Below are 26,049 nucleotides of genomic sequence, written 5' to 3' on the forward strand. Positions count from 1 at the left end.
ACTTCCTTGGGTTTTTTGTTTGTGTGTTTCATTTTATTTTGCCTTGGCAGGTGGTTCTTTCTGAGATTGAAACTTGGCATTTCCAGGAGAAGCTTACTGATTTCTAAGTACAGTTAGTCCTGGAATCACATTATAACCTAAGGTGTCACAAGAGCTAATGCTGGTGCCGTGCCATATGCAAAGAAGCACAGTTCAACACCAAGATAAAGTTTCCTCCCATTTATCTCTCTGCCATGATGCCGCCTACCTCCTACACTTTATTAGGCAGATTGACTTAATGCTCTGGCTCTTTGATTGAGCTGGGTGTGCAACGACAGTCCCTACCCATGAGCAACTTGTAGATTGGTTAGTTCAGAGGACTGTGATATAGTCCAAGGATGAGATTATGGTAACTTGGAAACCAATGAGGTAGGCACATTTAAGATATTTTTTTGGAGGTAAAATCAAAAAGGGTGTCAAGGACATTGGGGTTGGTGTCCCACATCAGCCTCAATCGAGGTGATTAGTCCAAGTTGTTTATGGTAATTTCATCATCCTACTTTCTGGGGACTAATTTTAAAACAGTCATGTGACTGATTCTGAGACATGAGAAGTCTAATTGGGGCTTTTGGGGAAAAAAATCCTTCCTAAAGAAAAAACCAGAGGACGACATCACTCCTTTGCTGGATGTGAACAAAGTACTTGTTCTCTGCTATCTCTCTGACTACATGCACCTCTGACTATTACTGCTATCAGATTGGAGAGACAGCCATGGGAAGGCCCGGATATAGAAAGAACCTGAGCCCTTGCTGACATCATTGACTTATTGATTGTGGTCCTCTGGATCCAGGTAGGGTGACTTGGAATTCTGGATACATGAGATAATGAACTTCTTCCAGTATTTAAGTGTTTGGTTGCCTTTTCCATTACTTGCAGCAGAAATCATTCTACATGATTCAGTGGGGACAGGGGTAGCTCAATGGGCAGAGAGGTGCTTCTGACTTCCTGGAAGCTTATCAGGGGACCGTGGGCTGACAATGTCATGTCTCTTTTATCTTGTAGGGCTGGGGCTCCCAGTTTCCCTTCCGACCTACTTAAGAATGGTGTGAGGCAGCAGGTGGGGGTCTCAATATGTCTAGGTGGGGAGGAGTGAAAAGAAAGTGACTCAGATCAAACAGTAAATGCCGAATTTCCCCTTTGGGCTTTCAATCTGCATTGAAATAGGAAGGTACTTACTGATTTGTTTATTTTTAATCAGCTTATATTCCACTCTTTACTCTTTTTAGATACTATATTTTGAGGAATCCCCCCCATACCGTATTACAGTAACAGTAATAGAAATTAATAGGAAGGAAAGGGCAACGCACTACCAACACAATCAAATTGTTTTCTTTGCCCATGCTTCCTTGAAATTCTTGTCAATATTCATGCAGAAATGTACAGAATAGTGATCATAGCCCAGGCATCATTAATTTTTTTATTTGGGTATGACATCCATGCTGTGAGATATGCATATCTGTATAGCTCAATGATTTTTCACATGTGTTCACTTTCGTAACTGTCCCCCAGTTCAACATATAAAACACTTGGCTGGGTATCATATTGTAGTTTGCTTTTTGAATTTAATGTCATGGCAGGATCATGTCACCCTGCTGTTTATCCTAAGCATTTTTTAGTATGCTGCATGTCTTCATACTGCTGACTGTTACAGGCTGTAAAAAATCAATCAGATGGCTGCATCACAGTTATCTGAACCAGCCCACACCACTGGACATTAAGATCATTTAAAATTCTTCCAGATTGTAAATAATGCTTCAATGATCTGTACAATAAAGGCCAGAAACTGGCAGCGTGTAGCCTGGATTCTGCTCACATACCCATTTTGTTAGGTGTGCATGGGCAGACACAGTACTTTTAGGAATATTTGAGCTTTGTTGCAAGCTTAAAACTTGGGAGAGCTCACATGGAAAGCTGGAATTTTTGTTTACTTGATAAAGCAGAAGGTCTGGTCACACAGGCCACATCCCTAGCAGTGGCAGTCATGTGAAGGTCAGAAGGAGCTGCTCTCCTTGGAAGGGGCATGTGCTCCCCAGGTTGCCACAGTCCCTGTGACTCCCAATTTTTCCTTCTATCAGGCCTGTTCACTAATTAGCATCTGTCTGGGTCCAGTAGGCTCTTCAGTGTGCTATCCCTGGCATTTGGCTTGTTCTTCTTGATGCTTATAAAGATGTCATTTATGCACAAGGTTGTTGATAACCCCAAGGAAATCATAAATAGAAGCATGCTCAGAAGAGCAGAGTGGAAAAGAACATGACTGTTGTGTCCAAGGTACTTAAGTCGCAAGGACCGCTCATGACTTTGGCCCAGTCATGTCCTCTGTGCATCAGAATTTTCTCAGACTTCACATGAGAACAATGACCCCCACCTCACGGAGCAATTGTTAAGATCTAATAAAGGCTAGCACACAGTAGGCAATTCATAAATGGTGGCTAAGTAAAAGAAATCTATTGAAAATTGTGTCTTACTGTTAATGTAAACAATTCTAGTTCTTGAATAGCATTTGAAAGGTCTCCAGAGATACCTATAAACATTTAATAACAGGAACAATAGTAATGATAAGTGGATAGGATTTAATAATGTTGTGTCTGAGTGTCTAAAGAGTGACCTTAATAGTCTGATTTGATTGAGATGGTAAATTAAAGATGTGTGGCGTTGCCCCTCCATACTACAGAGGTTAAAATGGGAGAGAGTCCTTTCTTAACATTGTTATTTGAGCTGATGTTTCTTTAGGAGGATCATGAGTGCCTGCTACTCTGGCCTTTGTAGTTGATTTTAATAAGCCCAGAGATTTGGGGTGGGGGAGAACCTTTACTAATATAAACAAAGGCTTGACTCTAGAATTTTGAATGCATAAATTATTGACCTTGGTACAAGAAACCTCTCCTAGGAGATAATTTGTCTTTCTCTAGTTCATGGTCCCATCACCTCCTAAAAACCCAGGAGTCATCCTTAGCTTTTCTCCCTCTTCCACATCCAATCCATCACTAAATCTCTCGATTCTCCTTCTTAATTGTCTCAATTCAGTTTACTTCCTTCTATATAGAAGGTCATGACCCTCGCCTAAGCCACAATGCATTTTCCACACAGCAACCTGGGTGATCTTTTAAATACTCAACTCATATCACGTCACCCTACTTCTTAAAATTCTTCCATGACTCCCATTTCACTTCAAATGAAATCCAAACTCCTTATCATAGCACACAAGGCTCTGCATGATCTGTCCCCAGCCTCCTGTCTAAACTTCATCTCATACAGTGTGCTCTCCTTGCTCTTTATATTCCAGCAACGCCGATCATCTTTCACATCAAATTATTTTCACATCAAATTCAGAGACTTTGCACATGCCTTCCCTTTGCCTGGAATCCCAGCCCCTGCTACATATTCTCTATCTATCTTTGTAAGGTTGGCTTCTTCAGGTCACAGGTTAAAAGTCACATTTTCACCCCATCTAAGGAGGCCTTCCATTTTCCTTTCTTGCAGGATCCTATGCCTTCATACCCCTCATGCACTCTGTAGTGATTTCGTTTCTCTGTTAACAGTCTGACTCCCCAAACTAATTAAGTTTCAAAAGAACTGAAGCCATGCCTCTCTCCCTTACCAGTTATACCCTCAACCACTAGCCCACTGCTGGGCATGTAGTAGACATCAATAAGCATTAATGAATGAAAGAAAGAGTGGATATAACTCTATGAGAGTGGGTGGATGTAACTGCTGTGAAAATTCAGTGTAGTCTCAGGAAGGTTTTCTAGACCGTGAAGGTTGGCATGAGATTTAACTTAGCTATACCAGCATGTAGCATGTGTTTGATATTGCCCACAGATGGAATGTTCCAAAGACTCTAGAAAAGTTGAGTGCCAGATGCTAAAATATTGTCAGTTTCTCTTAACCACTATCCAGGGGAGGTCCTGGGTTCCAGACCAATAATCACTTAAATTTAAAATTTTCTCTGAAATTTAATGGCTCTGCATTTGGTTTATCAATTAGTGTTTTGTAAGTTTGGTAAGCATGAATTAGAGGTCCTCATTAGTTCTGAGAGAGTTAACAGATCTAACCTGGGCCTCTCGCTGGTGCTCAGTCTGACCCAGTTTGGCTCTCACCCAGCTCTCATGTGCTCTCACTCAGGTTTGGTGCTGGTCCTGCCTAATCTCTCACTATTTTCTGACCTTCTCCCTTCTTCCTCTGAGCTTAACTTCTCCTATGTCCCTTCTTTCCATTGTATGCCTTGATAAAGTAAACTCAATGTACACATTTCAAATTTACAAACCATTAAGCCAGCATACATCTCCATATCAATATCAATAAACTGAAATTTAACTTATTTTTAGGTTTGACAACATCATGGACACATTATGACAACATAGCTGGCAGCACCTGTTGGTGAAGTGTGATATTACAATCCAGCTCTGTTAGCTGTTTTAAGTGTTCACGTGAAAAAAGTAGGAAGAAAGCAAAATTCTGGGAGCTGTGAAGTGGGACTCAAGGACTGCTCATATATAGAAGAATACTGAGTTCTGGAAGAAAAGAACAAGAAAGAATTAGTCAAATGAAAAAATCTTCAAGAGAAAAGTGAATTTTTAAATGTGGGAAGTATTCCTCTTAGGGTCAGGGTCAGCTACTTTCTTTCAATTTATCTGGGAAATATGGGGGAAATGACTCTTCCTGTCTCCATTTTCAGCTCCTTGATCTGGGTTTTGTCACTATTTCGAGACCACAGCGACCTTGTCCTGAGAGCTTTTGCTGCGATCTGATAACGTGTAGCTCCTAAGAATGAGAGTGCTCAGAATCCCAGACCACACTAACTTATGTGGCTCAGATGCCTGCCTACACTTCCCACTGAAGTGTAGTCCTGGGGAAAGTTATGAAGTTGAATATGTTTACTATTTGTACACTTACTCCGTCTTGTCTGCACCACTCATACTTCTCAAAGCCTCTACCACTTTCATTTCCCTTGGACCCACTACTTTCATAGTTGTAAAAGGAACAAAAGAGAAATAGTGTCAGTAACAATAATGATGATGGAAAAAAAAAAACCCAGTAACGATGATGGTATCAGTCAGGATTCTCTCAAGAAAAAGGAAATTACAAAGACCTGGGTTCAAACCCCAGGTATCTTTCTGAGCTTCAGTTTCCCCTTAACAATATTGAAATCACAAGGTCATTGTGAGAATTTGATAAAAGTGTGCAGAGTGCCTAATGTCTTATTTGCACTTAGTAAGTATTCCTTTTCCCCCTTCTCAAGTATATTAGCATGCTTTAAAGTCATCTGGAGAGGTGAGGATTAAAACCAAGAAATGCTGCTTTGGTGGTATAATTTCAGGCCGTGGGTGGCGTGGATATTTTTGGATTGCAGCTCCTCCATGTGCTCCTGACATTATAATATGGAGGTGACTTCCTACTCTGCCTACATATAATGGCAGCTGGGCTTTGCCACTATGATTTCAGTATGATGAGCATTCCCAGTCCTTGGCTCTGGCTTACATAATTAATTCTGTTAAAAAACACAGTGGCAATAGATCCCTTGATTACGTTTTTTCCACTTCTAATAAACATTTCTTGAATTCCTTCCTTCCCTTCCAGCCCCATCACCACTGTCATGATTCAGGAACTCATCATTTCCTATGTGCATCATTACATTGGCCTCCTAACTGGTCTCCCTGCTGTTGGGCTCTTCCTCTCCTGTCCTTCACACAGCAGGTGGAGTGATCTTTCAAAAACATGCATATGATCTTGTCAACTCTTTACTTAAAAGCCTTAGTGGAAGCATGCTTTCTGGCCACAGTGGTTGTCAGCCTCTGGTGACATAACACATTGGTTTGTCACATCACCTCTAAAGCAAATGCATGCATGCATGCATCCATCATCCATCCAACAAGTATTTATTAAATATTTATTATGTATCAGTTACTACTGAAAGTCTTTAGGGGGGATATGTCAGTGAATAAAAATAGGCAAAAATCTCTGCATGTTGTTAGAAACTTTAAATGAGTTAAAGTCCTAAAGATTGTGAATGATTTATCTACTTCAATCTTATAGTGGATACATGTTTATTCCTACAATAACATTATCTTAAATCACTTGCATGGTGAGATGTTCCTTGATGGGGAGTGAAAAGGGGGATTTATAGCTGGTAGTTGGGGAATTGTGTGTAAATTTGGGTATGCCTTTGGCAGTGTGCATCTGAACAGTATCATGATTGGTCTACAGAAAAATGTTAAGTATACTACTTGTCTATGAGATAGAGTGCAAATCTCTTAGTCTTCATTATTTGGCCTATGCTTACCCCATCAACCTCATTCTCTGCCACTCCCTACCTTGTACTGTACACTCCTGGTCCTTACCTCTTAAAATTGTTTATTTATTTATTTATTTATTTTAAAGATTTTATTTATTTATTCATGAGAGACACACAGAGAGAAAGAGAGAGAGATACAGAGACAGAGACAGAGACAGAGAGAGAGAGACAGAGACACAGGCAGAGAGAGAAGCAGCCTCCATGCAGGGAGCCTGATGTGGGACTTGATGCTGGGTCTCCAGGACCACACCCCGGGCTAAAAGGAAGCGCTCAACCATTGAGCCCCTCCAGGTGTCCTTAAAACTGTTTTATATTTATTCTTGGGGAAGAAAGGACTAAGTTCATATTGTAAATTAAAAATGAGGAATGAAAGGGGAATTTGGTGGGATCTCAGATTCCTGCTAATAGATTACATTTATAGTATGTTAGAAAAGTACATTTCTTGGCATTTGATGAAAACAGACATGGCCTTATGGTAACAAATCTGAAAACATTTATTGGTTTTGGTATGTTATTATTCAATCAAAAGTATAGAAACATTGGAGGAGGGGGTAGTTTTGGAAGATAAGAAACGCAATAACACAAAATAACTTTGTGTATTGATTAGTGTTATTTTGTCAATGAGTGAGAAAGGAATGGACAAAAGTGAACTAGAGAAGATGACTTTTACTACCTACAAGACACAGGAAAACTCTATAGCTCTATAGGAGCTAAGGCCTGGGTAGATACCTGCAACCAGTCGGACCGCAACCAAGTGGACTTCCAGTCAATTCATATGTTTTAGCTTTAATTCTGAGCCACATACCCAATTACCTCATGCTCAGAATAAAGATTTTCTCCTAATTCTTCCATTTTCTGGTTTGGGACTTGTCTTCCCATTCATGACATAAAAAGTCATGTTTGCCATAACTTGTGGCAGCTTGAAGAGGGAGAAAGTATCAAAGAAGTTTGCTTAGGTTTTCATAGAAAGGTATAAAAGAGAAAACTTTAAGGTAGCACAGATATGGCTTGTTGAAAAGGTCTGGTTAGGATCCACAGATGGTGCTGGATGGGTTCCTCCATGTTGCTTTTTCCCAGGACCCTCAGTGTAGCTGGTAGGTGGTCCATTAGGGCACAGTCCACTAAGAGGTGTGGGGGAATTGACTAACATTGAAGACTCCCCTCATCCCCCACCACTGGATGTATTTCAGTATGTTGAAGCAGGAAACATAAGTAAGGACTCGAAGCCATGGGTCATTCAAGGGGACATAAGGAGGAAGAATATGGCAAATAGGTCAAGGGGTCTAGAGTATATAATTCTTTTGATGTTGGGACAACCTTGGGGGATCATGCTATAAGGTCCTCAGGGATGGGAGAACTGTACCCCTCCCTATCCCCTTTCTGCTCCCATAAATAGGGCTCAGCAATCCACTCTCCAAAAGGGCCCCTGTGCAGTTATTTTGGTCCTTGCAGCCAAGACTTTGGTGCCTGGCCTCTCTCCCACAGTAGGTGAAATGTGGTGAAGGGTCATTCTGGGGTGACCTTCACTTTGTAATTAATCCTCCTCATTAGCAGCTCACTTGCTTCTGATGGGGCAGTGCACACTTGTTTGTAGTTATGTAACTGCCAAACAGGCTGGGACAACCATTTCTTGGCATCCTAATTGTCTCCAATCATAGGGAAATGAATTGCAGTGAGAAAAGTAATGAGAAGTGGAACACCCTGGCAGCCAGCCCAGGGATTCAAACTGTCAGCTGCACAGCCCAGGAATCTGCAATCAAGGCAGGGCACTGGAGGGCAGGCTGGGGCCAGGTGCCAATCTGCATAAGGGGGACAGTAGGGGCAAGAGAAGGGGGTTAGGGTTCAGGAAAAGGAAGCACCTGAGGGAGAGTGGACGAGAGGTTGGAGTACCTTCTCTTGTCATCTCTCCTTCCTCTTTTTGTTCTTCTCCTGTTTTCTGATCCACAGTAGCCTCTAATGCAGTGATCTTGAGAACATAGGGAAGTGAAGAGAGGGCAGGGCAGGGAACAAAGAGGAAAGGAATGGATAAAAGAGGTCTGCATGCAACAAAAAGAAATAAAAGGCATTCAAATTGGCAAAGAAGAAGTCAAACTCTCACTCTTTGCAGATGACATGATACTGTATATGGAGAACCCAAAAGACTCCACCTCAAAATTGCTAGAACTCATACAGCAATTCAGCAATGTGGTAGGATACAAAATCCATGCACAGAAGTCAGTTGCATTTCTATACACCAACAAGGGACTGAAGAAAGAGAAATTAAGGAATCAATCCCATTCACAATTGCACCAAAAACCATAAGATACCTAGGAATAAACCTAACCAAAGAGGTAAAGGATCTGTACTCTAAAAACTACAGAACACTTGGGAAAGAAATTGAGGAAGACACAAAGAGATGGGAAACATTGGAAGAATAAATATTTTGAAAATGTCTATGCTACCCAGAGCAATTTACACATTCAATGCAATCCCTATCAAAATACCATGGGCTTTCTTCACACAGTTGGAACAAATAATCCTAAGATTTGTATGGAACCAGAAAAGATCCCAAATAGCCAGAGGAATGTTGAAAAAGAAAACCAAATCTGGGGGGCAGCCCGGTGGCTCAGCAGTTTAGCGCTGCCTTTGGCCCAGGGCCTGATCCTGGAGACCCAGGATCAAGTCCCACGTCGGGCTCCCTGCATGGAGCCTGCTTCTCCCTCTGCCTGTGTCTCTGCCTCTCTCTCTCTCTTTCTCTCTCTGTGTTTCTCATGAATAAATAAATAAAATATTAAAAAAAAAGAAAACTAAAGCTGGGGGCATCACAATGCCTGAATTCAAGCTGGATTACAGAGCTGTGATCACCAAGACTGTATGGTACCAGCAAAAAAAAAAAAAAAAAAAAAAAAAAAAAAGATACATAGGTCAATGGAACAGAATAGAGAATCCAGAAATAGACCCTCAACTCTGTGGTCAACCTATCTTTGACAAAGCAGGAAAGAATATCCAGTCTCTTCAATAGATGGTGCTGGGAAAATTGGACATGCAGAAGAATGAAACTGAACCATTCTCTTAAACCATACACAAAGATAAACTCAAAATGGATGAAGGATGTAAATGTGAGACAGGAATCTATCAAAATCCTAGAGGAGAACACTGACAGCAGCCTTTTTGACCTCAGCCAGAGCAACTTCTAGCAAGACACGTCCTGTAGGCAAGGGAAACAAAAGCAATAATGAACTATTGGGACCTCATCAAGATAAAAAGCTTCTGCACAGCAAAGGAAAGAGTCAACAAAACTAAAAGACAACCTACAGAATGGGAGAAGATATTTGCAAATGACATATCAGATAAAGGGCTAGTATCTAAGATCTATAAAGAACTTACCAAACTCAACATCTATAAAGAACTTACCAAACAGTCCAGTCAAGAAATGGCCAGAAGACATGAGTAGACATTTTTCCAAAGAAGGGCTACACGTGGTCAATGAGCACATGAAAAAAATGCTCCACATCATTGGCACCAGGGAAATACAAATCAAAATCACAATGAGATACCACTTTACACCGGTGAGAATGGCTAAAATTAACCAGACAAGAAACAACAAATGTTGGTGAGGATGTGGAGAAAGGGGAACCCTCTTGCACTATTGGTGGGAACGCAAGCTGTGAAGCCACTCTGGAAAACCGTGTGGAGGTTCCTCAAAAAGTTAAAAATAGACTACCTTATGATCCAGTAATTGCACCTCCCCAAAGATACAGATGTAGTGAAACGATGGGCACCTGCACCCCAATGTTCACAGCAGCAATGTCCACCACAGCCAAATTGTGGAAGGAGCTGAGATGTTCTTTGACAGATAAATGGATAAAGAAGTTGTGGCATATGTATGGAATATTACTTAGCCATCAGAAAGGATGAATATGTACTATTTACATTCATGTGGATGGAGCTGGAGGGTATTACGCTAAGTGAAGTAAGTCAAGTGGAGAAAGACAATTATCATATGGTTTCACTCATGTGTGGAATATAAGAAATAGTGAAAGGGACCATAAGGGAAGGGGGAGGAGGAAACTGAGTGTGGAAAAATTAGAAAGGAAGATAAACCATGAGAGACTCCTAACTCTGGGAAACAAAGGGTTGCAGAAGGAGAGGTGGGTAGGGGGATGGGGTAACTGGATGACAGGCAATAAGGAGGGCATGGGATGTGATGAACCCTGGGTGTTACACTGTGTGTTGGCAAGTTAAATTTGGATTAAAAAAAGAAGAGGTCTGCATGGATTTAAATGATGATGAAGAAAAAAACCTCAATAAACTGTTATTGTTCACCCTGCCTGGCGTTTGCTGTTGCTAACTGACGCTGTGGTGATGGTGCTGGTGGAGCCAGCCTCCTCTCTGTGCTGTGGTTACTGTAGTGCTGCTGTAGTAATTTCAATGACAGGGATCCCAGTGATGAGTGATAACAGGCATAGAAACCCTAGAGCCTTAAGTCAAGTTTACTTTCCTCCTATGAGTGAAATTAGGAAGAATAAAAATGTCATAAAATGAGATCAACTCTCTATAGAAATGTCCCAAGAGTTCATAAAATGGGAAGTTAGTAAAAGATAGTCAGTAAAAAGCTGTGTAGGAGTACCAAGTCTATCAAGCCTCAGTCAAACTGGAGCATCTCCCATCATTATGTGTGTTAACTTGGCTGCAGCTGAAACTCAACTGCGGGTCAACATTTGAGGGAGGTTTGCTGATAGAGAAGGCTAGTCTGCAGTGAGGGTTTACAGGGAATTCCTTAGGGCCAGACTTGTCATTGAGTGTCCAACATTGCCCAGGGTAGAGGCTCTGAAAGTCGGGGAGACAGTGTTCTTGACCTAGAGAAGTGCTCTTGTTGCAGGCAGGGATGTTCCTCAGGCGCTCACAGTGGTTGGGTGAAAGTTGTTCAGGACTATTCACTTTCCATTGATATAGTGACCCATGAAGTCATTCCATAAATATTTATTGGGTCCCAGCTGTATGAAAGACACTTTGCTAGTCCCTAGGAATAAAGAAGTAAACAAAACGGATACAGCCCCTATCATCTTTGAGCTTCTAGTTGAGAGGCAAGAAAATCATGAGGAGAGAGTGAGCATGGTGTATCCTGGGCACTGAGAGAGGGAGAGTGGCAGGACATGACCTTGGTGAAGAAGGTGGGGTCCAGGTCAGGCAGGGCCTTTGCTCTGTGCTAAGGGGCTTAGACCCTATTTTGAGGGCATTTGTGTTAAAACTGTTTTGGTTGCAAGTGAAAGGAATTCAACATAAATAACCTGAAGTCAAAAGAGAGATTTATTGGCTTGGGATCCAAGGAAGAGATGAATGCTGTGAAGGAGGATCAGAGATGAGGTTGGACTCAGGGCCCTAGGGGATCAGGAGCTTGAATATGGCTAGGACTTTCCTTGCTTCTCTTATGGGCTGGCTTCTGCCTCCCTCTACACACTATCTATGGTAGAGAAAATAGATCCCAATGGCTTCTGGGTTTTGCCTTATAGTCTTCACCACTGCAAGGGGACTCACTGTTCTTTCTTCTGTCCCAAGTTATATATCCTGAGGAGGAGGCTTATGGCCTGTTTGGGTTAAGCGTCTACCTTGACCAATCAGGCATGTCTAGAAGGTGGATTAAGTGAAAGAGCTCTGCAGCTGCTCTAGGAACTATGTAAACTGGGTAGGGTAAGTTGGGGGTGCTAGATACCTTATGCATTCTACAGTAGTCAAAGCCCACCAAGCAACCTCTGGACTTCTAAAGCAGGTTCCCAGATGCAAACACTAGTGTTAGGTCAGTGGGACATGCTATCACATTTGGCAAGTAATTGATTAATAAGTCATATATCCATGACTTATGGCTTAGCACAGTGACTGGCACATAATAATCTAAGTGTTAGTGATTATCATGATGATGTTGATGATAATGATGATCATTATCATGATCCATCCCTTTTGAGTATATGGGCATAATTCAGTTCTAGAACCACAAAGCTAACAACCAGGGTTATGGTGACTCCATCAAGGCAGGGGTAGCCTGAGCCACGAGCCAGTACCCTCTACATCTCCATTTCATCTCCTTATAGCTTCACTCCCAGTGATAGCAATTTTGATGGATGCCAGGGATTACATTACTAGGAAGTAATGACAAGTTTCCAGCAGGAGCCACATTTTCCTTCTGCTATTTACTGCGAAACACATGGTACATGCTCAATAAATAGTTGATAAAGGAAGATGATAAATTAAATCCAACTAGAGAATTCTTCCCACTGTTTGCATGCCTCTATTCAAATAAGCTAGGGTTTTCCACCAAACTTTTTGTTACTAGCAGAATCTCCGTGGATCCTCTAATAACAACCTTGACAGGCAAAGCTCCAAATAAACATTAATTAAGTCTCTTAATACCCTTGTAAATCAGTGAGCCATATGGCAATTATAAAAAAAGGATAATTTTAAGGAGCAAGGAATTTTAAAATAATTGTTTACTTTATCATAACAGAGAAATAATTTACATATGAATATTCAGAACCATAGGTAAGACAAAAATGCTTGTCTAATTTCTGACAAGCCAGAATTAACTAGGTTAGATTTTGTTCTTCCTGAGGGCAAAAATGTATATATTCTCTTTGTAATCCCAATTCGTGTGCTTTATTCTAGACTTGCATTGTCCAGTAGAAATTTCTGTGATGGTAAAAATGTTCTATATCCACACTGTCTAGCGTGATAGCTATTAGAGGTTGGTGTGACCAAAGAACTAACATTTCACTTAATTTTAATATGACTTAAATACCACATGCGGCTAACAGTCACCAACTTGGACAGTGACAGTGTTTCATGGATTTGGAAACTTGCTGTGAAATGGAAGTGGATATACAAGAGAGGTTAATATAGCATTAACCAGGTCATGGGCCACTTGCAGGTCTTAGAAATTGTCATAATGGCGAGATTACTCCTTATTTCAGTCATCACAGGCCACTTATTCCTTCACTCATTCATTCAAAAACCATACATGAGCACCAACTATGTGCCAGCCTCTGTACTGAGCAGGAGGGCTACAAATAAAGACTAATGATTGTCTTGGCTTATGGATGAGGGGGAAAATAAACAGATTAAAGGACAGATACAGTTTGTGAGTTGTTGTGTATATTAGAGGCAAACATATGAGGTGTAGAAATATAGAGAAGGGATAACTTAATTCAGCTGGTAGATATGGAGTGGAGTGGGCAGGTCATGGAATAGCCCCCAGAGAGGGGATGAAGGTGGGGGATTGGCTCAGGGAAGGGTGCAACAGTCCTAGGGAGTGTGGACCCTAGGGGAACTTCCAGATGTGTGGGATCTCTAACTTAGGGGCCAAGTGGTGAGTGGTCAGCCATGACTCACAGGAAGAGGTCAGGGGCAGTACTGAGGAGTTTGGTGAAGGAGTTCAGATTTCACCCTAAAGGTAGTGGGCAGTCATTCAAAAAGCTTTAAGCAGGGGAGTAACAAGATTATATTTGTGTTCTAGAAAGACCCTTCTGGCAGCAGTGTGGAGAATGATTTAGGGGAAGTAAGATTGGCGACAGAAACCCCTGAGGAAGACAAGCTTCTCTTCCATGAGAGACCCTGAAATCACAGTTAATTAGTGGTGCTGGCTAGATACAAATGTAACTGCTCCTTTCTGAGAAATGGTGGGACCATCTGGGGTGCAGGTGCTGGGAGGCCTGAAGTTGGCTTTGGGGAGAGTGAAGAGCCTGGCATGGTACCCGGGGAACCACCCTCTGGGGAGAGAAACGTGTTTCCTTGAGCAGCCTGGTGTGTGAGGGAGGGCTGCTGGTAGCCTGAGCGAGGGGAGAGCCTGGAGGTGAGAAAGCTGAGGCAAGCACTTTGCTGCTCACTTTCCTCGATGAGTGTGTGAACCTCTTTCTGGGTTGCCTGCTATAGTAGTCTGCTCAGGCTGCCATAACAAGATACCGGACTCTGGGTGACTTACACAACAGAAATTTATTTCTCATAGTTTTGGAGGCTGGGAAGTCCATGATCAAGGTGCTGGTCAGTTTGGTTCTTGGTGAGAGCTCTTGTCCTGGCTCACAGGTGCCCATCTTCTCACTATGTCCACACACAGCCTTTCCTCAGTGTAAGCATATTTAGATCTCGCTCCTCTTCCTCTCCTTATAAAGCCACTATTCCCCTCAGGAGGGCTCCACATTCACAACCTACGTTAGCCCTAGTTACCTCCCAAAGGCTCCATTTCCAATTGACATCATGTTGGGGGGTTGGCATTCGACCTGTGAATTTGGAGGGGGACACATTCAGGCTGTGACACCCATGTTGGGTAAATGACCAGGTTTGAGGCTTGGTATATACATCTGGACTTCCCAACGTATATGCAGGGTTTGCCTCTACTTGGTATCTCAAGAGCATTCACAAAACCCTGTGTAGGAGGAGAGGGGCTGCTGATTCCAGATGTTGCATAGTTGATACTTTGCTCCTGAGTCTCCCTGGGACCTAGACCTTAATTTTCTAGGCAGGGCCTGGAAGAGACTTATGTATCCTTCCTGTGGTTTTCTTTTTCTTTTCTTTTCTTTTCTTTTCTTTTCTTTTCTTTTCTTTTCTTTTCTTTTCTTTTCTTTTCTTTTCTTTCTTTTCTTATCTTTTCTTTTCTTTCTTTTCTTTTCTTTCTTTTCTTTCCTTCTTTCTTTTTCTTTTTGTTTCTATTGTGGGTGAGGTTTATTTATTTATTATTATTTTTTATAAATTTATTTTTTATTGGTGTTCAATTTGCCAACATATAGAATAACACCCAGTGCTCATCCCGTCAAGTGCCCCCCTCAGTGCCCGTCACTCAGTCACCCCCACCCCCCACCCACCTCCACTTCCACCAGCCCTAGTTTGTTTCCCAGAGTTAGGAGTCTCTCATGTTTTGTCTCCCTTTCTGATATTTCCCACTCATTTTTTCTCCTTTCTTTCTTTCTTTCCTTCTTTTTTGTGGTTTGCTTTTCTTATCACACATCTCTCATTCAGAAAGCAAGACTCTGTATTCTCTGAAAGTACACGGCTGACCAGTCAAGGAGATATGAAAGCAGGAAAGATTGGGTGGTTGGCAGAGGTCTGTTTGGGTTGAGAATGTTGAACAATTCTAAGTTGCTACGTCTACCTGTTATTCTGAAAGTGGCCCCTAGAGGTAAAGCCAGGGCCAAGAGAAAATTATAAGAAGAAAGATTGGGATTTACTATTCGGACACACTTTTACCTCTTCAGCAATAAGATGAAGGTCTTAAAACATAGTGGGTTCATTACTGAAGATGTGAAGGTAGAGATTTGATAATAGTTTAGCAAAGATGCTGTAGGAGGAGAAAAACAATGAATGAGGAATTAGATAAAATAGAGTTTTATGCGAATTCTCTGCCTCATCCTCTAAATAAATGGACCATTACAACGGTATTCAGTGGGGAAAGCTCAGAGTGCCTTGGAAGCCAATTGGAGGGGATATGTCAACTAGAGTGCAGGAAGGCTGGGAAGACTACTCAGAGAAAATGATGTTTAAGCAGGAACCTGAAAGATGAGTAGAACTTAGCTAGAGGAGGAGGGTTGGGGTTGGGGGATACAGACCACCCACTTTGTAATTCTTACTGAGAATCATCTGTTCAAAATGTCAATAGTGTCAAGGTGAAGAAACCTTGATCTAGAGTCAATTCTGAATTCCTATCGTGTGAGAGATGGCATGTCTCTTGACACTATTAGCTATTTGAATGAGGTTTTTTTCTTTTTCTTTTAAAATATGCTCTATATTCATCAAATGTAACAATTTTTGACAGGGTCAAAGACATAGCAGTGTAGAAAAGAGAGTAGGGCCGTTCTTTGTAATACTGAGTTCTTTGTAATCCTGTAAGTTCTGTGATGGCAGTGGTACAAGTGGAGGATGCCATGAAATGTATCCATGACCAATAAGACACAGAAACCCATCCTGTCCTACTGCCTGGTACTCGTTGGAGATGATACCACCTAATCATGAGTCATTGCCAAGCTCATTCTCACTGGCCCCTGTGATACCTCTATCCTCCAAACTATCAGGACTCTGAAAGGCATAGGGTGAGCCTGTGCCAAGGTGAAGAAACCCTGATATAGAGTCAATTCTGAATTTTATGAGAGAAAGGGATAGAAAATAAGAAACAAAATAATGGGAGGCATTAAAGACCTTAGGGCAAAAAAAAAAAAAACCCAAAAAACCTTAGGGCATTTGGGAGGAAGAAATGGGATCTTGACTTGGTTTCCACACACATTCCAAGAATATACTTACAAGTATAGAGTCTTTCTCTGGAGTAATACATTCATAAATACCTAGTGAAATGTTGAGAGAACTGAAGCTCAGGCTTGTGATTAACTAACTTTGTCATAATCTTTTATATTGCTCACTTGCAGATTTTATGGCCACGTCCAACACCTTCTTCTCTGTGGTTGTTTGAAAACTTAGCCTGCTTTAACATGCTGGAGAGGCAGCACGGTATAGAAACATTAGCATGGAATTTAGTGACAGATTATGAATCCCAACATCTACATAATTAGCAGTGTGACATAGGTCACTTATGTAACATTTCTGAATGTGTTTCCTCATTTGAAATTTAGGGGCAACATCTGTCTCACAGAAAATGTCTGTTACAATACCTGATACATAATAGGCTCAGTATTACTCAGTGCACAGTCCTCCCTTTTCTTTTCTGTGCTGTCTTAGCCATGTGATCTCTGCTACATTTGGTAGACATAAGTCATATTTAAAATATGGAGGAAGCCCAGTCAGTCTGGAGGCTGTGGCTGCAGAGGAACCACCCGAGAGAAACTGCAGAGATGCTGTCTGAGCGCGTCACCCGGGTTGTGGCCTGTATCCTCCCTCGGTGGGCTGGGCTGGTCTCCAAAAAGGCTTTGAGATCATCCTTCATTGCTGCAAGGAACCTCCATGCCTCTGACACTCATCTTCAGAAGACTGGCACTGCCCAAGTGTCCTCTGTCTTTGAAGAGCGTATTCGTGGAGCTGATACCTCTGTTGACCTTGGAGAGACTGGGCATGTCCTAAACAGCAGTGATGGTATTGCCCATGTACATGAAATGGTCAGGCCAAAGAAATGGTAGTGTTTTCTTCAGGCTTATTTTTTTTTTCTTCAGGCTTAAAGGGTATGTCTCTGAACTTGGGACCTGACAAGGTTGGTGTTGTTGTGTTTGGAAATGATAAACTAATTAAGGAAGGAGATATTGTGAAAAGAACAGAAGCCACTGTGGACGTTCCAGTTGGCAAGGAGCTACTGGGCCATGTTGTAGATGCCCTTGGTAATGCCATTGATGGAAAGGGTCCCATTGGTTCCAAGACCCATAGGCGAGTTGGCCTGAAAGGCCCTGGGATCATTCCTCCAATCTCTGTGCGTGAACCAATGAAGACTGGCATTCAGGCTGTGGATAGCTTGGTGCCAATTGGTCGTGGTCAGCATGAGCTGATTATCAGTAACTGGCAAACTGGCAAAACATCAATTGCTATTGACACAATCATTAATCAGAAACATCTCAATGATGGAACTGATGAAAAGAAGAAGTTATACTGTATCTACGTTGTTATTGGTCAGAAGAGGTCTACTGTTGCCCAGTTGGCGAAGAGGCTTACAGATGCAGATGCCATGAAGTACACCATTGTGGTGTCAGCTACTGCTTCTGATGCTGCTCCACTTAACTACCTGGCTCCTTGCTCTGGATGTTCTATGGGAGAATATTTTTTTAATAAATTAATTTTTTTATTGGTGTTCAATTTACCAACATACAGAATAACACCCAGTGCTCATCCCGTCAAGTGTCCCCCTCAGTGCCTGTCACCCATTCACCCCCACCCCCCGCCCTCCTCCCCTTCCACCACCCCTAGTTTGTTTCCCAGAGTTAGGAGTCTTTATGTTCTGTCTCCCTTTCTGATATTTCCTACCCATTTCTTCTCCCTTCCCTTCACTATTATTTATATTCCCCAAATGAATGAGAACATACACTGTTTGGCCTTCTCCCATTGACTCATTTCACTCAGCATAATACCCTCCAGTTCCATCCACGTTGAAGCAAATGGTGGGTATTTGTCATTTCTAATGGGTGAGTAATATTCCATTGTATACATAAACCATATCTTCTTTATCCATCATCTTTCGATGGACACCGAGGCTCCTTCCACAGTTTGGCATTGTGGACATTGCTGCTATAAACATCGGGGTGCAGGTATCCCGGCGTTTCATTGCATCTGAATCTTTGGGGTAAATCCCCAACAGTGCAATTGCTGGGTCGTAGGGCAGGTCTATTCTTAACTCTTTGAGGAACCTCCACACAGTTTTCCAGAGTGGCTGCACCAGTTCACATTCCCACCAACAGTGTAAGAGGGTTCCCTTTCTCCGCATCCTCTCCAACAATTGTGGTTTCCTTCCTTGTTAATTTTCCCCATTCTCACTGGCGTGAGGTGGTATCTCATTGTGGTTTTGATTTGTATTTCCCTGATGGCAAGTGATGCGGAGCATTTTCTCATGTGCATGTTGGTCATGTCTATGTCTTCCTCTGTGAGATTTCTCTTCATGTCTTTTGCCCATTTCATGATTGGATTGTTTGTTTCTTTGCTGTTGGGTTGAATAAGTTTTTTATAGAGGGGATCCCTGGGTGGCGCAGCGGTTTGGCGCCTGCCTTTGGCCCAGGGCGCGATCCTGGAGGCCCAGGATCGAGTCCCATATCGGGCTCCTGATGCATGGAGCCTGCTTCTCCCTCTGCCTATGTCTCTGCCTCTCTCTCTCTCTCTGTGACTATCATAAATAAATAAAAATTAAAAAAAATAAGTTCTTTATAGATCTTGGAAACTAGCCCTTTATCTGATACGTCATTTGCAAATATCTTCTCCCATTCTGTAGGTTGTCTTTTAGTTTTGCTGACTGTATCCTTTGCTGTGCAAAAGCTTCTTATCTTGATGAAGTCCCAATAGTTCATTTTTGCTTTTGTTTCTTTTGCCTTCGTGGATGTATCTTGCAAGAAGTTACTGTGGCCGAGTTCAAAAAGGGTGTTGCCTGTGTTCTCCTCTAGGATTTTGATGGAATCTTGTCTCACATTTAGATCTTTCATCCATTTCGAGTTTATCTTTGTGTATGTTGCAAGAGAGTGGTCTAGTTTCATTCTTCTGCATGTGGATGTCCAATTTTCCCAGCACCATTTATTGAAGAGACTGTCTTTCTTCCAATGGATAGTCTTTCCTCCTTTATCGAATATTAGTTGACCATAAAGTTCAGGGTCCACTTCTGGGTTCTCTATTCTGTTCCATTGATCTATGTGTTTGTTTTTGTGCCAGTACCACACTGTCTTGATGACCACAGCTTTGTAGTACAACCTGAAATCTGGCATTGTGATGCCCCCAGCTATGGTTTTCTTTTTTCAAATTCCCCTGGCTATTCGGGGTCTTTTCTGCTTCCACAGAAATCTTAAAATAATTTGTTCTAACTCTCTGAAGAAAGTCCATGGTATTTTGATAGGGATTGCATTAAACGTGTACATTGCCCTGGGTATCATTGACATTTTCACAATATTAATTCTGCCAATCCATGAGCATGGAATATTCTTCCGTCTCTTTGTGTCTTCCTCAATTTCTTTCAGAAGTGTTGTATAGTTTTTAGGGTATAGATCCTTTACCTCTGGTGAGGTTTATTCCTAGGTATCTTATGCTTTTGGGTGCAATTGTAAATGGGATTGACTCCTTAATTTCTCTTTCTTCAGTCTCATTGTTAGTGTATAGAAATGCCATTGATTTCTGGGCATTGATTTTGTATCCTGCCACGCTACCAAATTGCTGTATGAGTTCTAGCAATCTTGGGGTGGAGGCTTTTGGGTTTTCTATGTAGAGTATCATGTCATCGGCAAAGAGGGAGAGTTTGACTTCTTTGCTAATTTGAATGCCTTTAATGTATTTTTGTTGCCTGATTGCTGAGGCTAGGACTTCCAATACTATGTTGAATAGCAGTGGTGAGAGTGGACATCCCTGTCTTGTTCCTGATCTTAGGGGAAAGGCTCCCAGTGCTTTCCCATTGAGAATGATATTTGCTGTGGGCTTTTTGTAGATGGCTTTTAAGATGTCGAGGAAAGTTCCCTCTATCCCTACACTCTGAAGAGTTTTGATCAGGAATGGATGCTGTATTTTGTCAAATGCTTTCTCTGCATCTAATGAGAGGATCATATGGTTCTTGGTTTTTCTCTTGCTGATATGATGAATCACATTGATTGTTTTACGAGTGTTGAACCAGCCTTGTGTCCCGGGGATAAATCCTACTTGGTCTTGGTGAATAATTTTCTTAATGTACTGTTGGATCCTATTGGCTAGTATCTTGTTGAGAATTTTTGCATCCATGTTCATCAGGGATATTGGTCTGTAATTCTCCTTTTTGGTGGGGTCTTTGTCTGGCTTTGGAATTAAGGTGATGCTGGCTTCATAGAACGAATTTGGAAGTACTCCATCTCTTTCTATCTTTCCAAACAGCTTTAGTAGAATAGGTATGATTTCTTCTTTAAATGTTTGATAGAATCCCCCTGGGAAGCCATCTGGCCCTGGACTCGTGTCTTGGGAGGTTTTTGATGACTGCTTCAATTTCCTCCCTGGTTATTGGCCTGTTCAGGTTTTCTATTTCTTCCTGTTCCAGTTTTGGTAGTTTGTGGCTTTCCAGGAATGTGTCCATTTCTTCTAGATTGCCTAATTTATTGGCGTATAGCTGTTCATAATATGTTTTTAAAATCGTTTGTATTTCCTTGGTGTTGGTAGTGATCTTTTCTTTCTCATTCATGATTTTAGGGAGAATATTTTAGAGATAACAGCAAACATGCTTTGATCATCTATGATGACTTATCCAAACAGGCTGTTGCTTATCGTCAGATGTCTCTGCTGCTTCTCCGGGCCCCTGGTCGTGAGGCCTATCCTGATGATGTGTTTTACCTACACTCCCGTCTGCTAGAGAGCAGCCAAAATGAACAATTCTTTTGGTGGTGGCTCCTTGACTGCTTTAGCAGTCAGAAACGCAAGCTGGTGATGTGTCTGCTTACATTCCAACAAATGTCATTTCCATCACTGATGGACAGATCTTGTAAACAGAATTGTTCTACAAAGGTATTCACCTTGCTATTAATGTCAGTTTGTCTGTGTCCTGTATTGGATCTGTTGCCCAAACGAGTGCCATGAAGCAGGTGGCAGGTACCATGAAGCTGGGATTGGCTCAGTATCGTGAAGTTGCTGCTTTTGCCCAGTTCAGTTCTGACCTCGATGGTGTCAACAACCCTTGAGTCACGGCGTGCGACTGACTGGGTTGCTGAAGCAAGGACAGTGTTCTCCCATGGCTGTTGAAGAACAAGTGGCTGTTATTTATGCTGGTGTCAGAGGATATCTTGATAAATTGGAGCCCAGCAAGATCACAAAGTTTGAGCATGATTTTTTGGCTCATGTTATCACCAAGCCCTCTTAGGCAATATAAGGACCGATGGAAAGATCTCAGAACAATCAGATGCTAAGCTGAAAGAGATTGTAACACAAACTTCTTGGCTGGATTTGAAGCTTAAACTCCTCTGGATTCACATCAAATTCCAGTTTGGTTTTGTCATCGTTTATTCTAGTAATCAGTTCCATTTGTAAAAGGATTACTCTCATGCTCCAGATGTACAGAAATTACCTTAAAAATAAAGGTTCCATATTGGTTGGTGGTAAAAAAAAAATATGGGGGAAAAACCCTCAGCCATATGGCCCATGGTGTCAAGAGGTGTGTATGTCTTATAAGACAGGATTCCAAGTTGACTACAGTAGAAGACACCATGTGTCAGTTTTTAACACCGATTTCAAAGTTGTGTGTAAGAATGAAGGAATGGAAGACATATTTAAACAATCACATTCTTCTTGATCAATCTTAAGTTGTAAAAACTTTTAATTTTGAATAATTTCATTAAAAAATCATGGTCTAAGTTTATTTTTTTCCATATATAATTTAGAGCTACCTCAATAAAATGTAGATTTTTTTGAGCTGGAAGAAATCTTAATGATGATCTGAAATAAATGCAAATGATAGTGCCATGGGCTGTTATCAGAGATGTTAGTTGACCCATAAACTGATCTGATAAAGGACACTCAGACTCTGATAAGTGAGTAGGAGTGGCTTACATAAGATGTGACAGGGTTAGTGACAGGGACATTGTATCAATCTGTCTGTTACTCTTCATATGACACTTGGAGGTAACCTGCCTTTCCCTTGACCAATTGGCAGTAGTAGGGCATGCAGAGAGACCAGATCCTCTGACCTCTGACCTCTGACCTTCCCCTCATGCCTTCCTATCGTGGTCTAGATTCACCTGTGAGTGCAGCGAGTGATAGTTTGAGAGTTGACCATATCTACCAAGCTACCATATTTATATCTAACTACTGGGAAAGGGTCTAGCACAGACCAAAGTCAAAGCAAAGGAACATCCTGGTGGGGCTCACACATGACGGGAGGTTGGTCAGACTAGCTGCCTTGTGGGGTTGGGGGGAAGTGTGTGTAACTCAGAACTACAGATGGTCCCTTGAAACAGACTCGGCCAGGAGATCATTGAAGATCCATACAGCAGCTGCTGAGACTCAGCGGCACTGTGGTTACCGTGACAAAGCATTGCCGATTGGAAATTAAAATGCATGGAATTGTGTGGGGAGTCTTTTCAAGAAGAAACAGAATCAACTTAGTGGTAGCACTGAGGCTCTTAGAGCTGAACACCAGATGCAAGGATTTTTCAAGGAAACCACAAAGCTCTCTTCTTTCCTGGAGCAGAAGGTTTAGCGCTTAGGTTGGTTAGAGTGAAGCTATTTTAGGAGACATTGTCAAAGCCTGAGCAAGGAGGTGTCAGAGAGCTGTATCAAAACTGATTCAGACCCTGGGACCAGTTGAGACAAGTGGCCCTTTGATTCTGTCTGGATCTTTCTGACCCACTGCTGGAGGTGGGCTCTTCAAGTTGTCCTGCTGTCCCAAAGCAAGTATCTTCAATGCTCTGGGGCTCAGAACACTTGTGTGTCCAGTTAGTCACCACTTTTTTTCTAACCTGCTGTGCTGGACTAGATCAGTGATTCCTCAACTGTGGCAAACATGAGACCTGACCTCCTGGGGCCCTCATCTCCTGAATAGGAGGCTCAGCCAGATTTCCTTGTCCTTAGCTCATTTCTTGCATTAAAAAAAATATAAATGGAAATATAATTTGTGTCTAACGTGCTGTGAAGGCAAATGTGCTATTAATCAGTATACTTTATGTATGTTTAACATGTGGTTAAAGTGTCAAATTTCCTCTATTAAACTATATTGATAGATGTGTATATGTACATTCTGTCTAATATATGGCCTCTAAAGATGACGATATCCTCATCCCAAGAAGCTGTGAATATGTTTACCTTTTATAGCAAAAAGTCTTTTGCAGATATGATTAATTTAAAGATCTTGAGATAGGGGGAGTACCTTGAATTTATCTGGGTGGGCTCAACATAAGGATGAAGTCCTTGTGAGAAGGGTGTAGAAGGAGTCAGAGTTAGAAAAAGGAGATGTGGTGATGTAGCCAGAGGTGGGAATGATGCACTTTGAAGATTCAGAAAGACAGCATGAGTCAGGACTATAAGTAGCCTCTAGGAGCCAGAAGGGGCAAGGAAACAGGTTTTTCTCTGAAGCCTCCAAGAGGAATATAGCCCTGGCACCATCTTGGTTTTAGACTTCTGACCTCTGTAACTGTTAAAAATACATTTTTATTGTCTTAAGCATGACTTTGTTGGCAGCAATAAGAAACTAAGACTACATATATACACACATACACATATACATACATATATGTGTATATATATACACGTATACACACATATATTCTAAGTTATAAAATTCAAGGATTATAGAAATACATATTTATATGTATTATTTAAAGTGAAAATAACAAAAACTTACATTTAGAGGGCTAGTTATGACTTAAGACTGTCATCTCTGGAACCAGGTCTATCACATTCTAGCATTAGGACTTAGGCAAGTCACTGAACTTCTTTGCACCTCAGTTTTCTCATCTCTAAAATGGGAATATGATCCTACCTCACAGGTTGAACTGAGGAATATATATGTGTGTGTGTGTGTGTGTGTGTGTGTGTGTATATACATATATGTATATATGTATATTTGTATACGTTGTATATGTGTGTATATATGTATATGTATATATATGCATATATATATATACACACACGCACACATACATACATATATGCCAGGGATACCTGAGACACAGTAAGTACCATATTAAACAACAATATTATCCTAACTTTTCAGATGAAGAAACAGAGGTTGACTTTCACATGGCCATGCTGCTCTGAAGTGGCACAGGTAGGGTTAGAATCTAGCCAACTCCAACTGCGGCATGGTTTCCACACCATACTTTCTCATCAACAGAGGAAAGTATATCTTATGAACTGAATGTTTGTGTTGCCTCAAAATTCCTATGTTGAAGCCCCAAATCCCAGTGTAGCTGTATTTGGAAATGGGCCTCCAAGGTTAATTAAGGTTAAAATGAGGTCATAAGGGTGGACTCCTGATCAGATAGGATTAGAGTTCTTAGGGCTTACTCCCCTTGATCCTCCCCCTTCTCTTCTTCCTCCCTGGGAAACAGGGAGGAGCAAAAGGCTATGTGAGGACACAGCAAGGAGGTGGCCATCTATAAGCCAGGAAGAGAGCCCTTACCAGATATCAAATATGTAAATACCTGGATCTTAGAATTTATAGCCACCAGAACTGTGAGAAATAAATCTCTGTTGTTTAAGCCACTTAATTGGTGGTATTTTGTTATGACAGCCTGAGCAGACTAATATATTATTCTTTCCGAGGCTCTAATTCCCTTTCCACTACTGTATAATCCTGTTAACTGGGCAGCCCGGGTGGCTCAGCAGTTGTGCCGCTTTGGGCCCAGGGCGTGATCCTGGAGACCCGGGATCGAGTCCCACATCGGGCTTCCTGCATGAAGCCTGCTTCTCCCTCTGCCTGTGTCTCTGCCTTTCTCTCTCTGTGTCTCTCATGAATGAATAAGTAAAATCTTAAAAAAAAATCCTGTTAACTATGTGGTAATCACCCTTCCAGACAGACAGACAGACAGACAGACACAAACACACACAAAAACAAGATGTAAAAATTTAAAAGTAAAATACCATCATTCAATATATATGGTTTTGTAACTTGGCTATTCATTTAATATATCATGAAAATTTTAAAAATATTTATTTCAATTATGAGATATTACATAGTTATTTCATTTTTAAAAAGTAAAACATTATGGTTAAATCTAAAGTCTCCTTGGGCCACCACTTCTAATTCTCATCTTCTCTCCTATGTCTCAAGATAACTATTGTTTTCGTTTATTGCATAACCTTCCAGATCTTTCTTTAAATACTCCAATCTTTATAGAAGCAAGGTCCACATTAGCCGAAATATGGAAAGAGCCAAGATGTCCACTGGCAGATAAATAAAGATGTGATTATATATGGATTTGATATATATATATATATATACATATACATATATATAGTATTAGTGTATGATAATACTCTTTTCTCTACAGTATCACCAACCCTTGATTTCAGCAGTGTTTTAATTTTTGCAGATGTCATGAGTGCATATATATATATATATAAAATAAAATATTACCCGTCAAAGAGAATAAAATCTTGCCATTTGCAACAATGTGGATGGAACTAGA

General features: G+C 41.3%; 1 pseudogene; it reads left to right on the forward strand.

Moving 5' to 3' along the window:
- Positions 1-17,133: 17,133 nt before the first annotated feature.
- LOC140615403 (ATP synthase subunit alpha, mitochondrial-like) lies at positions 17,134-21,879 on the forward strand (annotated as a pseudogene).
- Positions 21,880-26,049: the final 4,170 nt, after the last annotated feature.

Source organism: Canis lupus, chromosome 23, assembly GCF_048164855.1.
Source record: "Canis lupus baileyi chromosome 23, mCanLup2.hap1, whole genome shotgun sequence".
NCBI classification, from domain to species: domain Eukaryota; kingdom Metazoa; phylum Chordata; class Mammalia; order Carnivora; family Canidae; genus Canis; species Canis lupus.